A 16,087-nucleotide genomic window follows, 5' to 3' on the forward strand; every position below is an offset into this window, starting at 1 on the left:
CTGTTGTGTTGCTGAAGCTGATGCTGCCAGCTATCTCGCTGCTGCTGCAGAAGCTGTCATCCTGATGATACCATAGCTGCTATCGCTACTGCTAACGCTGCTAACTAGCGAACGATGGCGTGGTGAACTTAGGAGCTGAACAGCCGTCCCCTGCAAGAGCCCAGCAGATGCAAGCTGCCCGCGGACGCTGCCCCTCCTCCTCCTCCTCGACGCGCTGAGAAGAGATGCTGTCTTTCTCCTGCAGAGAAATCCAGCTCCGGCGTTTCTAGTCTACCCTTGCGGGTGACTGGGATATCGAGTCCCTGAGGGAGATACCAGACCTCCATCATTCTATTCCAGAGGTATGGTGTTGACTAAACCCTTAGAGAGAATTCTTGAAGCAAACCTTGGCAAAACCAACTTAACTTAAAGCTACTTACTTACTCCCCTCCCAAGTATTAGGCTTAGGTCAGGTACACTGGGGTAGGCGTAGTTAGAAGCACCAGTTGAGTATTTTAGCCTAATGTATATATGAATGTATATATGTTTTATTCCTTTTAAACCATTGTATGGCTAAGAAACCATATCAATGCTTTTACAGTATTATTTCGCAATACTTATCTTACTGTACGTACTTTTTATAATAACAAGTCTTGCAATTGTGGCAATTCATTTATCTTGTACGAGAAGAAAGACTGTTCAATAAATGTTACCCTTTATTGACAACGCCAGTCTCTCTATTCTCTACATATTGTGAAAGTAATCTGCACCAACCTGACTGAGTAAAATAACTGTCTATTGTTTCACACGACCCTAGAGATTGACTCTTGATCTGAGGAGCAAAGTTGTCATGTTGCACGGTTGTTGGAAAACTGAATCCCTTCTTGGCTGTGCCAGGGAAGCTGATCACTTCCTATTTCAGTCAAGAAAGTTTCCAGTGACCTCTGAGCTAGTTGGTAACAAACCCAATTAAGTTTAGCATAGTCAGTGGAGGCCTGGAAGATCCGCACTTCTACGTCGATACTACTGTTTATGTTATTCCAATGCGCAGGGCCTATTGGGAAAATAGGAACTACACTACAACTACTACCAAGATGGTCTGTAAGAGTGGCATTCACATGGGCCTCCGCTATTTTCGTGGCCCAAGGGAGAAGGGAGATAGGGCGGTAGCTTTCAGGTTTAAGGGGGTCAAGGGTCGCCTTCTTCAGAATTGGCGTGACTACTGCCTGCTTCCATCTGACGGGAACCACTCCAGAACAGAGGGACAGGTTGATCAAGGACAGAACCGGGGTACGGCAAACCGGCGCCAGGGTCTTGAGTTGGGCCGGTTTCAGCGGGTCTGCCGGAGATCCAGACTTGATTTTGGCGCTGAGAGAGTCAAACACCTGCAGAGATACAACAGAGATTGCAAACAGCAGTGTCCCGGGGGTGTGCACCCCGGGACACTGCAGGAGCCGGCCCTGGGGTAATACGATGACCTAATAAGGTACACGAGTGCTATAAGTTAATAGGGTAATTTAATACTATTAATTCATTTCTTATTAGACTTATTTATAACATGGCTTAGAATTAGAATTCGTTTCGCTTGTCACATTAGGCATATTTAGCCTAAATTATCATTATCTCGGGGTTTTCAACTAGCCACTTTAAGATGGCGCCCGCTGTGGATAATAAATTCTAATGATTTGTTAGGGTACCGCCTTGTAATAACTCTTTTTAGAGTTATTTGTTACAATAGTAATGGTATATATATACTTTGGAATTATATTGGAATTTAATTTATGATAGGATAGACACTACCACTTATTACCGCGTAGTGTAAAGGGCGTCTGTAATTATTGAACAACTGACCGTCATAGTGCGTGGTAATATATATAATAATAACTGCAGCGTTAGGAATAGTTCAATTTATTTTCCCGGTTTAGTGATATACTATTAGTGAAGTATAAGCCTCAAATTACTATCAACTCGAGGATTTAATTAGCCACTCTAAAATGGCGCCCGCGTTGGTCAATAAACTCTTATGACTTGTTAGGATACCGCCTTGGAATAATCTTTGTTTAAAGTCGTTTTCTACAATATTTTTAATATATATACACTCTAGAAGGAATTTGGAATCGAATTTAGGACAGGATAGACACTAACCCAAAAACACGCATTGTAAAGGGCGTCTTCAACTGCTCAAAAATTGACTTTTAAAGCGCGCTGCAATAAATATATATTAACCAAATACAGCATTTAGTACAGTAAGATCGTCACCTTATGATTTATTGATTGATTATTAGTCAAGTCCTTCTCCCTCCTTTTTTGAAGAGAGGGACAGTATAAAAACCCCTAACAAATATGGCGCCGATGCTAGACGCCGATTATACCAGGACCCCCACGAAACGAAGCACATGTATTACTTATCCGGTAAGAATGATGAGGACAACGTTAATATAATACCGGGTAGTTAATAATATTTAGGCTCTGATATGACCTTTTTTTCATAGATTCGAAGTGACTTTACCTCGAAATTGCAGTTTATGAGAATAGATGATACCTAGTGGACATCGTCTTATAAAGGTACTACTGGCCCCATTGTTGCTTTGACTTATTGCTTAATGGGTGTAGCTCAATATTGGAGATTGGGACATGTGTATAATGACTTAATAACGGACCAGTTTAGGATGGGTAGAGTGAATAAAAATAATTTTGTGCTTGTTTAATAGAGGGGTATGACCTCAGGTCAAGCATATTTAGTACCTGTCCTTTGTCTAATTTAGACTGATATAGGTTAAACCCCACATATTATGTTAGTGGGTTAAACATAATCGGATCTGGACAGCCTCCTATGGGCCCCCCCACCTCTTTAAACCGACCAGTTCAGAATAGGTAGAGTGAATAAGAACGATTTCTGGGTTGTTTAATAGAGGGGTATGACCTTAGGTTAAGTGTATTTGATACTTGGTTTTGTCTGATATAGACTAATATATAGTAGACTCCACATACTAAGCTAGTGGGTTAAACATAATCGGATCTGGACAGCCTCCTACGGGGCCCCCCATCTCACTGTTGGTTATATGTTCAATTTGAGGTATGTGACCCTATCTCAATGGAATAGCTAATACTAATGTATAGAAACCTGTTGAAATACCCACCACCCACACGAGAATGTTTGTATACACGAGGGCTTTAATAAGTAGACTATGACAGTATGGTCCATAAAAATCTTCTATTGTATTATTGGGTCTGCATGACATGTAATACTGTTGACTCATGCATTTAATAATGGAACTATATGTACTCTCTAGGAATTTTCAAGTTACGATCATCTGAGGTCTTGCCAAAAAACCATAGATTAAAGATATTCATTGGTGAGTCTAGCATCAAAACATATATATATTTCTGTGTTATAAAGACTCTGAGATTGTCTGACGTGTAGCCATTTATATCAGGAGAATTGTAGACAGCTTTGATACTGCTATTATTGATTCCTCTCTTTATCAAGAAATTGTTGGAAATTTATGGTATGATTCGATAAATCTGCTAATATGAGACTATGTTTTTTTAGGATTAAAATTATTAATAATGTCTCTGGATGGGAGCATTCCAGATGTATGATATATTAATTGTACTGTTTTGCAATTATTAAGAGTGAGTTCCACCATGATAGACCTCTTAATGCACAGCAGAAAGAATTTTATAAAACGTTAAGTAGTATACTGATGATATTTTTATGTAAACTTTTATGAATTTTAGTAATTTTTATAACTGTTTAATTTTTCTATAGCCCTGACGAAGTCCGTTAACTATATTTAGTTAGGACGAAACACGTGTTGGCAAAAGAAAGAAAAGAAAAAGTACTGAATGTCTGGAAAAGAAGAAAAATAAAGAAGAAGTTTTGTGAAATACACTGGATTGATTTCTTCTGACTTGTGTTGATATTTGTTGGATGCTTTTTTGAATTGATCCTAAGATATTGCTATAGTAATTGCTCAGGAGGAGAATTGTTTAAAAATTCATTATATAGACAGAATCCTCTGCCTATTTTTACAGTTTAAGACAAGGGACTGTATCTCAACCTTTGAGCAGTACTAAGCCAGATAGACCTTTCATTTAATAAATACACTGTAAGCGCAAGAAGCCCCTCTTGTCAAGTTGTTAAATTATCTGGGGGGTGGCGGTACACAGGGCCATCAATGGCTCCAGGAGGAGGGCCGCGCGCCTCCCCCTCACATTTTCAAAGCCCCGGGGGTGGTGGTCCCCGGGGCTGGGGGGTCCGTCACGGACGGCTACATCTAAATATTTAGAGCCCCAGGGAGGCGGTGGTCCCCGGGCGTGTGGGGTGGCTTGAGCCCCTCACACGGGGTATACATATATATTTTTTTTAAAGCCCCAGGGGTGGCAGTCTCTGGGGCTTTGGGTGGGGGCCATGAGCCCCCCGCCATTATTTTCTAAAAGCCCCGGGGTGTTGGTCCCCAGGGCGGTCTGAGAGCCCCCCGCAACTAATATAAAGAAGCCCCGGGGGTGGCCGTCCCTGGGGCGGGGGGGCCTGAGAGCCCCCACCACCTAATGTAAATAAGCACATGTGGGTGGCGGTCACCGGGGCTGGGGGGCCCCTCTTGACCCTCTTTACATAATAAGTATTGCCCCCGGAATTTGGCCTCCCAGGTGCTAATTAACAACTAGGTTTTTTTTTTATTTTGGCCAAAATTCGCGCTGGCAGATTTAAAAAAAAATTTTTTTTGTTCCTAGGGAGCCTTGTGGGACCCCCTGAGCAGGCCTATGGGGTCAGGGTGTTCCTACCATGCCCCCTTTTAGCGTTCTGCGCATTTGTTTTTCTGCTGGCTTGTGCCTCGGTAGAACTGAGTTCCAGTACATACCCTTCTTTTATTTCTAGCTACAAGCACGCTCAGTTGAGCATCTGGCAGGCATTATGGGACTGGAAGTTGAAACTTTTCCCAAGTGGGCCGCATGGCAGTTTGCATTCAGAGTTAAACAATCGTTCCGGTTACTCAGCCAGGTGCCCGCCCCAGTGCCACCACACAACTCCCGCTCCTTAATTACTGGGAGATCACCAGCAACGGATCCGCTCCATCAGCAGCAGTGTAGCTCGCGACCAGGCTAGCCGCAATAATGAGAAGAAAAGGGTGCCCCCAGGTAAGCCGCACATACAGGAGGCAAGCGTGGATTTTCAGGGAGAGTAGGCAGTATACAATCAAAGATGAAATATATCTGAGAAACCGTAATGAGGAGTAGGGAAGAACAGAGGCTCACCTTATTTAAAAAGGTTACGGAGCACTGCTTGTCCCACAGATGTATCTGCATTACTGTCAGCTTCCAAACAGTAGTGCTTGGTAAAGGTGTGCCTGCTGGACCACGTTGCAGCTCTGCAGATTTGATAAGGAGGCACACCAGCAAAAAGAGCAGTGGAGGAAGAAACTGCTCTAGTAGAATGCTCTCGGCGTTGTTTGTAATGGTCTTCCTGCTTGCTGATGACAGAAACAAACTGCAGCAAGAATCCAACGAGCTATGGTCTGCTTGGATATTGGGTGTCCTTGGCGCATCTTTCCATAGGCCACAAACAGCTGATCCGACTTACGGATTGAAGAAGTTTGTCGCACATAGAATTTCCGACATCTCTTGACGTCAAAGGTTATGCAAAGTTCTTTCCGCAGGTGATTGAGGATTAGGAAAGAAAGTCTTTAAAATGATCGGTTCGTTTAGATGGAAGTCGAAGGAACTTTAGGCATAAAACTGGGGTTAGTGCATTACCGAGTATGAGGTGAATTGAAGGAAAGGCGGATTGATAGTTAAAGCTTGAATGTCACTGATCTGCCTAGCTGATTTTAAGGCCAACAGCAGAGCCACTTTCCTACATAAGAACTTCAAATCCACCCTATGAACAGGTTCAAAGGGGTGTCGCATAAGCTGTGCAAGCACCACGTTAAGATGCCAGGATGGAGGTGGACGGCAGATGGGAGGAAACATTCCTTTGAAGAACTGTTGAATGATCCAAGCGGGATAAAGAGAGTGGAACTATCTTGTCTAAATCTTGAAATAGCCGTTAAAAATACTTTAAGAGTAGAGTGGGAAAGGCCTGATCTTGCCAAGTGCAAAAAGAATGGCAGAATCTGCTTCGGTTTTGCATGTATTGGATAAATGTTGGCGGTTTGGCACCACAGGCAAAATCGCTTCCATTTAAGCATGTACGTCTTAATAGTGGAAGGTGCTCTCGTATTGGCTAAGACTTCCTACAGTCCACAGGAATGTCTAAATGAGCGAATTCAAGGTGTTCAGGCGCCAGGCTGCTAATCTCAGAGATGCAGGGTCTGAGTGGCAGATCGGTCCGTTCTGACTGGATAGAAGGTTCGGTATTGGTTGAAACTGAATGGGATCGCATTCGGAGAGAAGGAGGAGTTCGGTAAACCAGAATTGGCACGGCCAACTGGGAGCAATGAATATTAGACAACAAGGCTCCTTCCTCATTTTCCGGAGTACCCTGGGAGCCAACGGTATCGGAGGAAAGGCGTAAGCATAGATCTGCGACCAATTCATCGAAAACGCATTCCCGCATGATCCTTTGTGTGGAAGCCAACTTGTGAAGAATGGGCATTTGAGGTTCTGACTAGTCGCAAACAGGTCCAGATCAGGTCAACCCCACTCCTGAAAAATCTGATCAAACATTGGTTGATATAACTCCCACTTGTGATTGGACACGGTTGACCTGCTGAGGGAATCCGCGAGGACATTGGAAACTCCGAGAACATAGACCGCCAACAGGCTGATCCAGTGTTGGATCGCCCAATCCAAAATTTGTTGAGACAGCAGGGCGGACCTCGTCCCTCCCAGTTTGTTCAAGTAATGCATACTTGTTGTATTGTCCATCTGGATCAATACTGATGCCCCGAGAATGATGGTGCGAAAAGATTTTAGGGCCAGGAAAATCGCTAGCAATTCTAGAAGGTTGATATTCCACATCCGCTGCTGTCCGTCCCATTTGCCGCTGACAGTCAGCCCTTGAAGGTGTGCTCCCCACCCTTCGAGGGATGCATCCGTGGTGATGATGAAATGTGGAGCTTCCACTAGGAACACGCAGCCTGCTGCCACGTTCCTCTTGCAAGTCCACCAATGCAAGGTTTCTCGCATCCTGGGAGTGATGTGAACGAGATCGTTGCAGGACCCCGAAATCTTTAACCATTGGTCGTTGAGCTCCTCTTGCAAGTGTCTCATTCTGAGACTGCAGTTGGGCATTAAAGGAAGGCAGGAAGAAAGCATCCCGAGAAATGATTTTAACTGCCGGACTGAAACACACACTTTTGATTGCAGTAGCTGGGCAAGTTTCGTTCGTTTGAGACAAAGGCTTGTCTCAGTTGAGTGTCTATGGTGGCTGCCAAGAACTTTCTTTTTTGCGATGGGACGAGATGAGACTTGTCGAATCGAAATTGATGGCGAGTCCCAAAGATTGGAATAGGGACAAACATCTCTGAATGTGGGCGTTCTGGACTGTGAAAGAATTTGCCTTGATAAGGCAGTTGTCTAGATACGGAAACATTTGAATTCTTTCCAGACGAAGGTGTGCGGACGGTGCTAGAACCTTGGTAAACACACGGGGTGCGGAACGTAGTCCGAAAGGAAGGACTTTGAACCGGAAGTCCCCGCCAGACACTCTGAACCGCAAGAACTGAAATACGCGTCTTGGAGGTTGAGTGTGGCCATGTGATCCCCAGTAGTGAGGAGTTGAAGGATTTCTCGAAGTGTCAACATCCGGAAAGATAACTTTTTTAGATATTTGGTGAGGGAGCTAAGATCTAGAATGGGACGCCATTCTCCTGATTTCTTCTTTATCAGGAAAAATCTTGAATAAACCCCAGTTCGTCTTTGTAATTGAGGGACCACTCCGATCGCTCCTTTTGGTAACATCAAATTTATTTGGGGAAAAAGCTCAGTGAGATGAGCTGGAGGTGGGCCCTTGGGAGGAGAATTTGGAGGAATCTTTACGAACTCTAGAACAAGACCTCTGGCCACAATGTCTAAGACCCACTTGTCTGTTATAGCGGACCAGTTAGAGTAAAATTGGGAGATTCTTCCACCAACTTTTAATGGGGTAGGCGGTAAAACAGGTGGCAGGTGGCAATGACTTATCCCGTCCGTGGTAAATATAAGGTATTTGGTTGTCTGTAGCATTGTAACGTTGGTTACTTTGATAGGATTGGTATGGTCTTTGCTGATTATAACCTCCTAGAACAGAGAAGGATTCACGGCCCTTAGCGCCACGAAAAGGTGGCTTCCGAAACTGGAGAATATCGAGAGATCTTGCGGTCTCTGTATCCTTTTTATTGGCCTGAAGAGCCTCATCCACATGCTGACCAAAAAAGAGATTCACCATCAAACTGCATATCAATTATCTTTGCCTGAACCTCCTGGCAAAATTATGTTGGTTTCAGCCAGCCTTGCCGCCGTAGGACTTAGGCACCTGCTAGTTGCCGAAAACCTGTAGACGCCACATCCACAGCCGTATCTATGATGTCAGCAGAGATACGTTCCCCCTCCTGCAGGATCTTTAGTGCTTCAGATTTAGAGGGCTCATGCAACATGTCGATGTAGGGAGAAATGTCCGACCACATCTGTCTGTCGTATCGGCCTAATATGGCCAGTGAGTTAGCAGCACGGACGGTCGTCGCTGCCATCGTCGAAACTTTTTTATCAATAGCGTCCAAGCGTCTGAAATCCCGATCCGGAGGAGCTGCAATTGGGGAAGAGGGGTTTCTCGCTAGTCATTGTGCTGCTTAGGCGATAACAGAGTCAGCTTTTTGCTGACCTATGAGGCATGCTTATGAATTATCTGGTTCCTTGTATTTCTGGTCAAGGCAGGGTAGGACCGCAGGAACAGAAGCAGGAGCTTTCACGACCTTTAGTCCCTCTTGCCAAATAAAGTCAATGATTGGTATGATCCGTGCTTGTTTCCTCGGCTGATCTTTAAAGTCGTAAAGGAAACACTCATCCTTCTTTGCTTCCATAGGAAGGAGGAACCTTTGTGTTGCCCTTTCCATAAGAAGATGAAAACCTCTGATGTCAACTGGAGGAGATAGGATGGGAGCCAGAGTTCAAGACGACTGACTCTGTATCTGGTAATCGTCCCACTCCGTAAGAAGCGAACTGTCGTCCAATTCTCCTTCTTCCCTATCGTCGTCAGAGGTGTGAGCATCTTGAGAATGATGAGAAGGCACCGGAGAAGGTGATCTGGGTGACCTCAATGCAGAAGAGGAAGATTGAGGAACAGGTGTAGGTGGTTACAGAAGAAGCAGATTCAGATGGAGGGAAACAGCGATAATAGTCTAGCATGAATTGTTGATTATTAAACAGAGCCAAAGGCATTTGAGCCGTAGGGATCGCAACTGGAGCTGGACAAACTGTCTCTAGGGATGGATTATCATGATCCTCCTCCTGATATTTAATGAATAACTCAGAAGGGCTCTTGGCAGTGCGAAACCTATCATCCTCATCAGATTCCTCATCATCCTCTCCATAATCCATTAATTGTTCAGGTAACGCCAGAGGAACCTTAGTAGGGGAAAAATGAAGCAGAGAGAGGGCCTCCAATGAAGCTCCACATCTTTGCAGCAAGGAAGATGCTGTTGTCAATGGAGGCAACTGAGCAGATGTTGTAGACGATGTAGAAGATGCCGTGGCAGTAGAAGCTGACCAAACCTGCACTGCTGTGCATGAGGATAATTGTAGCGTCGACGCGTGAGCGATCGACTAAGCAGTCATTGGCGAAGCTGGTGTCAATGAAGTAATAGTTGACGAGGCAGCAGTCGTAGGCGAGGCGGTCTTCGATGACGAGGCGGCCGTCGACGAGGCAATTGTAGAAGAGACCCTTTTAATCTTGGTCGTCGAAGGTAGATTTTACTTCCTTCGTTGACTAAATTGGTTTCACAGAGACGGATACCAGAGTTGAGAGCGAGGATGCGGAACGGATCATGAGGCCTCGGCGACGAGAAAGTAGCAGTCGATGCCGTTGTAGCGTCAGCGGTAGGCTTAGTCGACGAAGATGTAATCGAGATGGTCGACGAGGGATCCCGTTTGAGGTAAATCCTTCTCAGAAACTCTGTTTGTAGCCAGAGACTTCGCAGTTTTTCTCGGGGGTGTATAGGCAGAGGTTTACTCTTTGAAGGTGGAGGAGCCTTTTTTGAAGTGGATGGCAGGAGCCTTTTTTGAAGTGGATGGCAGTGCAGCACTCTTAGAGTAGTGCTATTTTTTCGACACCTTAGCCCCAGGAGATGACAAATGTTCCTCAGCAACCCTATTCCTAGAGGACGCAAACGTACCAGAGGCAACACTCCCAACTTCAGATAAGGGGTTGTCTTGATCTTTAATCTTCTGTAGCCACAGAAGTAGATGTCCCTCTCTGTCCCCGAGAGTCTTTTGAGGGAAGGTTCTGCAGATTTTGCAGTCTCTCACCTGGTTATCCGGATACAAGCAATAAATGCACTTCTTGTGGGGGTCCTCAGAAAACAGCTGGAGCTTCCCACAAAATACACAAGGCCGAAAGAGATTTCTTAGAAGAAGACATCCTGAAGAAAATTGAGAAGTACTGAGCAGAGGTCAGGGAGACTCTTCACACGAAGTGCTGTAGAAAATCTGAGAGCCTGAGCCTCTGAGGAGAACATTCTGGAGGGTGCTGTCGCCTGACTGGCTGTAGTTTGGACGATATATAATGACTTGGACGAGTCATAAATGTGAAAATGTTTTCCTTGTAGTTTCTAGCTACTTTACTTCTTGGTTCTATGTTTACCTACGATATGGGTATTATGTGCATAATTATTGCTTTTTTATGTACCGTGGGACTCAGACTCGGACGACGGGGAATAATCCAGGCATGCGAATCTATGAAAGCTACCCTAATACTGGAGAAATAACAATCCAACACAGGAGGCAAACAGTCAGGGAGTGCAAGAAACATCCAGAACAAAAACAGGGGTCATACCCGCCTGGGATAGCCAGAGAACCAATATATAAATAAAGTAAAACATTGGTGCCAAACGCAGTCCTCTAGGGAATTTAACAGTGGTGCCCAAGACTAAAAGTCAACAGAACCTGCTGTCAGATTTCAGTGATTACAGTGTCTGAAAAACTAGTTGGCCCTTAATAAATCTAATGGTACATTACCTGCTGTTAAAGGAGCGCCACTGTACACACACCAGTATAATACCTAACCTTCAAAAACTCGATTCTAAAACCAGTGATCCATAAGCAGTTTTGGAATGAGCATTGTAAAACTAAAATATAGATCAGATATAAAAGACACACCCATGTTCTGCACCCTGTCCGTATACCGACTTGCCTACTGCATCTTAGAACAGCAAATATTACAAACCTATTTGTCAAGTATAAGTCAGGCGTACTCCATTTCACAGAACGCAAGAAAAGGTTGATTATAATGGCGAAGTGTTATGCAAAATGCCATTCCTTCTCAAGGGCAAGACTTTCAGTAGTTAGTTACATTTCACGAGTCGGTTTCATTTTTCATCATTAAGCACTTTAAAAAGCACACATTTCTCCATGTTTGTATTAGGTCCACGAATTCTTCCAAGTTGCGTATTATATGTGAGCACCTTTTAACTCTTAATGTAATCTGTGCAGTGTCCCTTTCCCCCAGGACTATCAAGATACTGTTAGCAATTATGCTGTCTATGCCCGACACACCAACATTTTGCTGACAGTCTGAAAACCTAGTTTAATTTTTGTAATAAGAAAAACACAAAATATTATAAATCTTTCAGCTCGACTGAAATAATCAGTATTTTCACATCTGTGTTGAAGAGAAAGCTCACTATCTTGTGCTAGATGTCCTGTTTATTTACTATTGAAATAGTTTAAAGTAATCCTTGCACAAAGTCAGGAAATGAGTGGGGGAAGATGTGAAGGATTTGCCTACCTTTGCACACAGAACTGGTCACTGTTCTTACTCCAGTAGCCTTTAGAGATCTGCTCTGCCAGCAGGTTATTTCCTTCACTTTGGTGGTGGATCCGACCTCCCCCTTTGACAAAGGTTGAAGAATACATTTGATCTTACAGTGGGCTATTTGGGGTGTCAAGGGAAAGACAAACCTTGAAGAGAAGCGGGAGAAGCTTTCAAGAATGATGTACTTCCCCAAATGCATGAAAGATTGTCAGAAAGCGAAAATTACAACTTCACAAATCTCACAGTGCATGAGCAATGGCTGTAAGGACAGTGGAAACCCGTTTTACGATTGGCCTAAAGACACCACTAATGGTACAGCAGTATTCCCATTATTGACCAGTGCCATGCCTTCCTACAATCTTAAAAAGGGACTGAATTCTCTCCCTGCTGTGCAGAGAAGAAATTATGCTAAACATGCTGTAGGAAAAGTGAAATAAATACTTCAAACTTAGGCTTGAATTTCTATTTCACTGATCTGTTAACAGAACTGTGGACAACGGTTTCCTGATTGACCTCCAATGACAGAGGGCTATGGGTATGTTACAACGTTTTGCCCCCAGGGAGGGAAACCAGTCACTCGAAAGCCTTAACACTATTGAAAAGATCCTGTACAGAAGGGAGCTGCTAACCACCTGTTAGGTAATCGGAAGTCTCTGGAAACATGAAGCAGCCCACGCTGGTGGCGGCTGCAACCGGAGGGAAAATTGCTTGTAAAGTTACAAGAAGGGAATATGTTCTGTGCCAGATGAAGCCCGCAGCTAATTGTGGGAACGCTTATCAAATGGAATACTTGAAAGGAAATGTGGACCTATTTCCACCACAACAACTTTATTCTAGTGGACTGAGGTCAATTCAGTCTAGAAAATTTCTGAAAGAAACCATCTTGGAATATTACTGGAAGAACATTTAAAAATAGAGAATTAACGTTAATTAACGTGAGAGGCTAATGAGACTTAAAATGAAAATGTAATTGAAAATTGCACTAGGCAACCGTGCTAGGCCCAATAAGCTGAGAAATTGCCATATTAAAGTTAACTGAGCTGAGAAACTGAAAATTCTGCATTTAATTTAATGTTGACATTCTCAACTAACTTTTTACAATGAATAGTTGTTGTACAAAATGTTTTATTCTGGTTTATACAGATGATGCAACGTGTAATAAGACCATTATATGAGAATGAAAAAACCTGTTACCAAGAGGGTTATGGAGTTTCACACGTAGGAATGTAGGCTTGAATGGGAGGATAAATTATGAAAGTTTAAAGACGATAAGACAGTTGCGGTCATAGAAGTTGCTGTGTTCCTGTGAGAAGACTGGGACCGAATGTGTTCTTATGAGCGCATCAGAAGCAGATTGGTCAACAGAAGAAAGAAAAAGCTACAGGAAGGTTGAAACAATATTTTTGTTCCACTATAATAGAGTGTTCCTTGAGTAGGTCAGAACATTTGTGCACATCTTATTCCCTACATTGCTTTGAGACGGAGTTTCTTGAATCTCTCTTCATGAGGAGTTCAACGTTTATTGATTCTTGCTTTCCTTTTTTACCTTCATTCCGTCATCCTTGCTTTCTTTCTCTTACCTTCTTTCCCTCAACTTCTTTTTTGCCTTCTTACCTCCTTTCTTGCCTTCTCTGCATTTCCTTTTTTATTTTCCTTTCTTTCCTCAATTTCATTCCTTCATTCTTGCGGTCTGTCGGTGTCTTTTGCTTTTTCTTGACTTCTAGCCTTCCTTCTTTCTTGCCTTCTCTCTTTCCTGGTATCCTTCATTTTTGTATTTTTTTTCAATTCCTTCCTTCTTTTTTTCAAAGGCATAAGGCTACCAGCCAATGGCATAACAATTGGCTTGTGTAGGTCCGTGTTAGCCAGGACCTTTTGATTTTTCAAAAAAATGAGACGTATTCCAATTACTTAAAAGCAGACAAAATGGACGAATTGTGGCTGAAAATCCCTTTGCGTCAATTACATTTTTCTCCCACTCACTTGAGCACGCATCAAGGGGAAAAGAGTCACCTCACTTCAGCCATTGGCTGACTTCACTGAGTTATGTCATGCTGCCCTTTCACAAGGAGCACATGCACACACAATCTAGTTCCTTTTAATGCCAGGGAATACTATGGTAATGAGTGCTTTTCTGAGAGCCAAAATTTTTTTGCAATGGTCAATGTTTTTTTAGATTGTTTGGGAAGCTACCAAGTGACTGTCAAAGTTCGGCAAAAGCCATGACAATAGATAAGAATTGCTAAATGGCTTGTAGAAGATGCCAGAGCTATTAGCTTTGCCAGTGCTTAGGGCTTTGCAACGGGGCACTTTACAAACAACATAGGCAATGCACATTTTTACAGAAGAATGTGTTGTAGAGGGATGGGAAAAACCAGAGAGTAGTTAGGAAGTGGATGTCGAAAACACACTTTTTTTTAAAGTCTTTCTGGAAAGCGAGAAGGTCTGGATTTTGCATGATATGGACCAGAAGATGATTCTATGATCTTGGTGATAGTAAGAACATGCTATCGATTATTTGGTTTTGGGAATTTCTAGTATCGGGTAGTTTCTCTTGTTGATGTTTGACCTCTATTGAAGTTAACCAAACCAGAGGGAGCACCGACCATGCTCTGCCACCCAGAGAAAGAAAAATTAAGTGGCCAATGGTTCTACCAACCCTTAACACGCACTTAAGGCTAATAACAGACCATGGGGACATTGAAGAAACTTTACCAATTGCTAAGATGGATCTATTAAGGACGGTTCAGAAATACTTACCCAACTTCACACCCATTGTTCAAAGAATCTTGAAAAAACTTTTAGCATCAAGTACGCGAAATACAACGGAAATGGTACCGGCTGGAGGACCGAGACTTCTGTAAATGCCACCAAAAGCCTCATTTAAAGGGAAATATTAATACTTCTGCTCTTAGGTTTAGCAAGCAAACAGTATTCTACAGCAACTAATAAAGATGGTGTAAGACTCCATTTACCCTGGTTGTTCAATAGTAAATAAGCCAGTCTCACAGGCTCTTTGAGACAATCTGTTCACTTTTTGTAGCCCAAAATACATTTATGATTAGATCAAAGCCCTGCAAGCCATCTTTGCTAGCAAGACATTATTACCTACACCTTTTTGCAAACTGGCAGGTTATGCCTACTTCCCTTTGGATGTTCAGGGAGTACAATCGCACACAAAGTCAGGCTCACCAGATGGTTAGAGTTCAGTCGCCATCCTAAAATAAATTCTGCCATTAATTGTGCCAAGAACAGTAGACCAACTCATTCTTTGGTTGTCTACTAGTGTGGTCCCAATGGATTTGAAGGATGAAAAACTGACAATCGTGGTCAAAGAAAAGCTAGGGCCAAACTGACCCAGATAACTAGTGCCCTACTACCCTTCGACCAACAACAAACTGTAGTGTCTAAAAATATAGATGAAACCCCTGACCAGAGGGGGTCCTTCTTGATGCTTTGCAGCCGTGTTTTCAGCCTGGGGGGGTTATGAATGCAGCACTGGTGATTAAGGTGGACAAGCTCAGAACCGTTTTTGACAAGGGTGAAGCTGCTAGACAGGTCTTTTTAGACCTCAGTCACCTCCGGTATAACAGACCAGCTTCTAAGTGGGCACCAGGAAATCATGATTGTGTTTTTGGGGTTCTCTTGCATAGACCTCAAAGCTTTATTTAGTTCTGTGTGGTCCCAGGTTCAGCCTGACCACTTTGCTATTTAACATTTATAGGAAATCACTAGTCAAGCTTATCAGAACAGGAAAAGCTATTGCTTATGTGGATGACACACAGTTTATTATTCACACGGACCACCAGATTCTTACAATAGCAAGCCTTTCACCAAGGCAAGTTGAATATCTATGATGAATGAATGGCATATAACTATACAAACTCAATACCAGTAAAAACTGAACTGGTGATCAGAAAATAGAAATGCTGTGGTGACAATTCCTTCGGGCCCAAACAACTGTGAGAACCTCCCCTATGTCTCCTCATGTTAAATCTTATTCTAGACCAGGACCTGTCCTTCACAAAGCAAACCAAGTGTTACCTCACCTTGCTTTGGCTTATTGAAATTCCCTGGGAATGCCTCCTTTTTGTTACTCAGACTTCAACCCCAACAGATTTTGGAATTTCTCACACTCATGACGAAGATCTTATTCCGAAG

General features: G+C 43.2%; 1 protein-coding gene across 2 annotated transcripts in view; it reads right to left on the reverse strand.

Annotated features, from left to right (window-relative positions):
- Positions 1 to 16,087, reverse strand: part of ADAD1 (adenosine deaminase domain containing 1) — a 1,085,588-nt gene that overhangs the window by 854,911 nt on the left and 214,590 nt on the right. The gene's annotated exons all lie outside the window — the stretch shown is intronic.

This window comes from Lissotriton vulgaris, chromosome 3_1 (genome assembly GCF_964263255.1).
Source record: "Lissotriton vulgaris chromosome 3_1, aLisVul1.2, whole genome shotgun sequence".
Lineage (NCBI taxonomy): Eukaryota > Metazoa > Chordata > Amphibia > Caudata > Salamandridae > Lissotriton > Lissotriton vulgaris.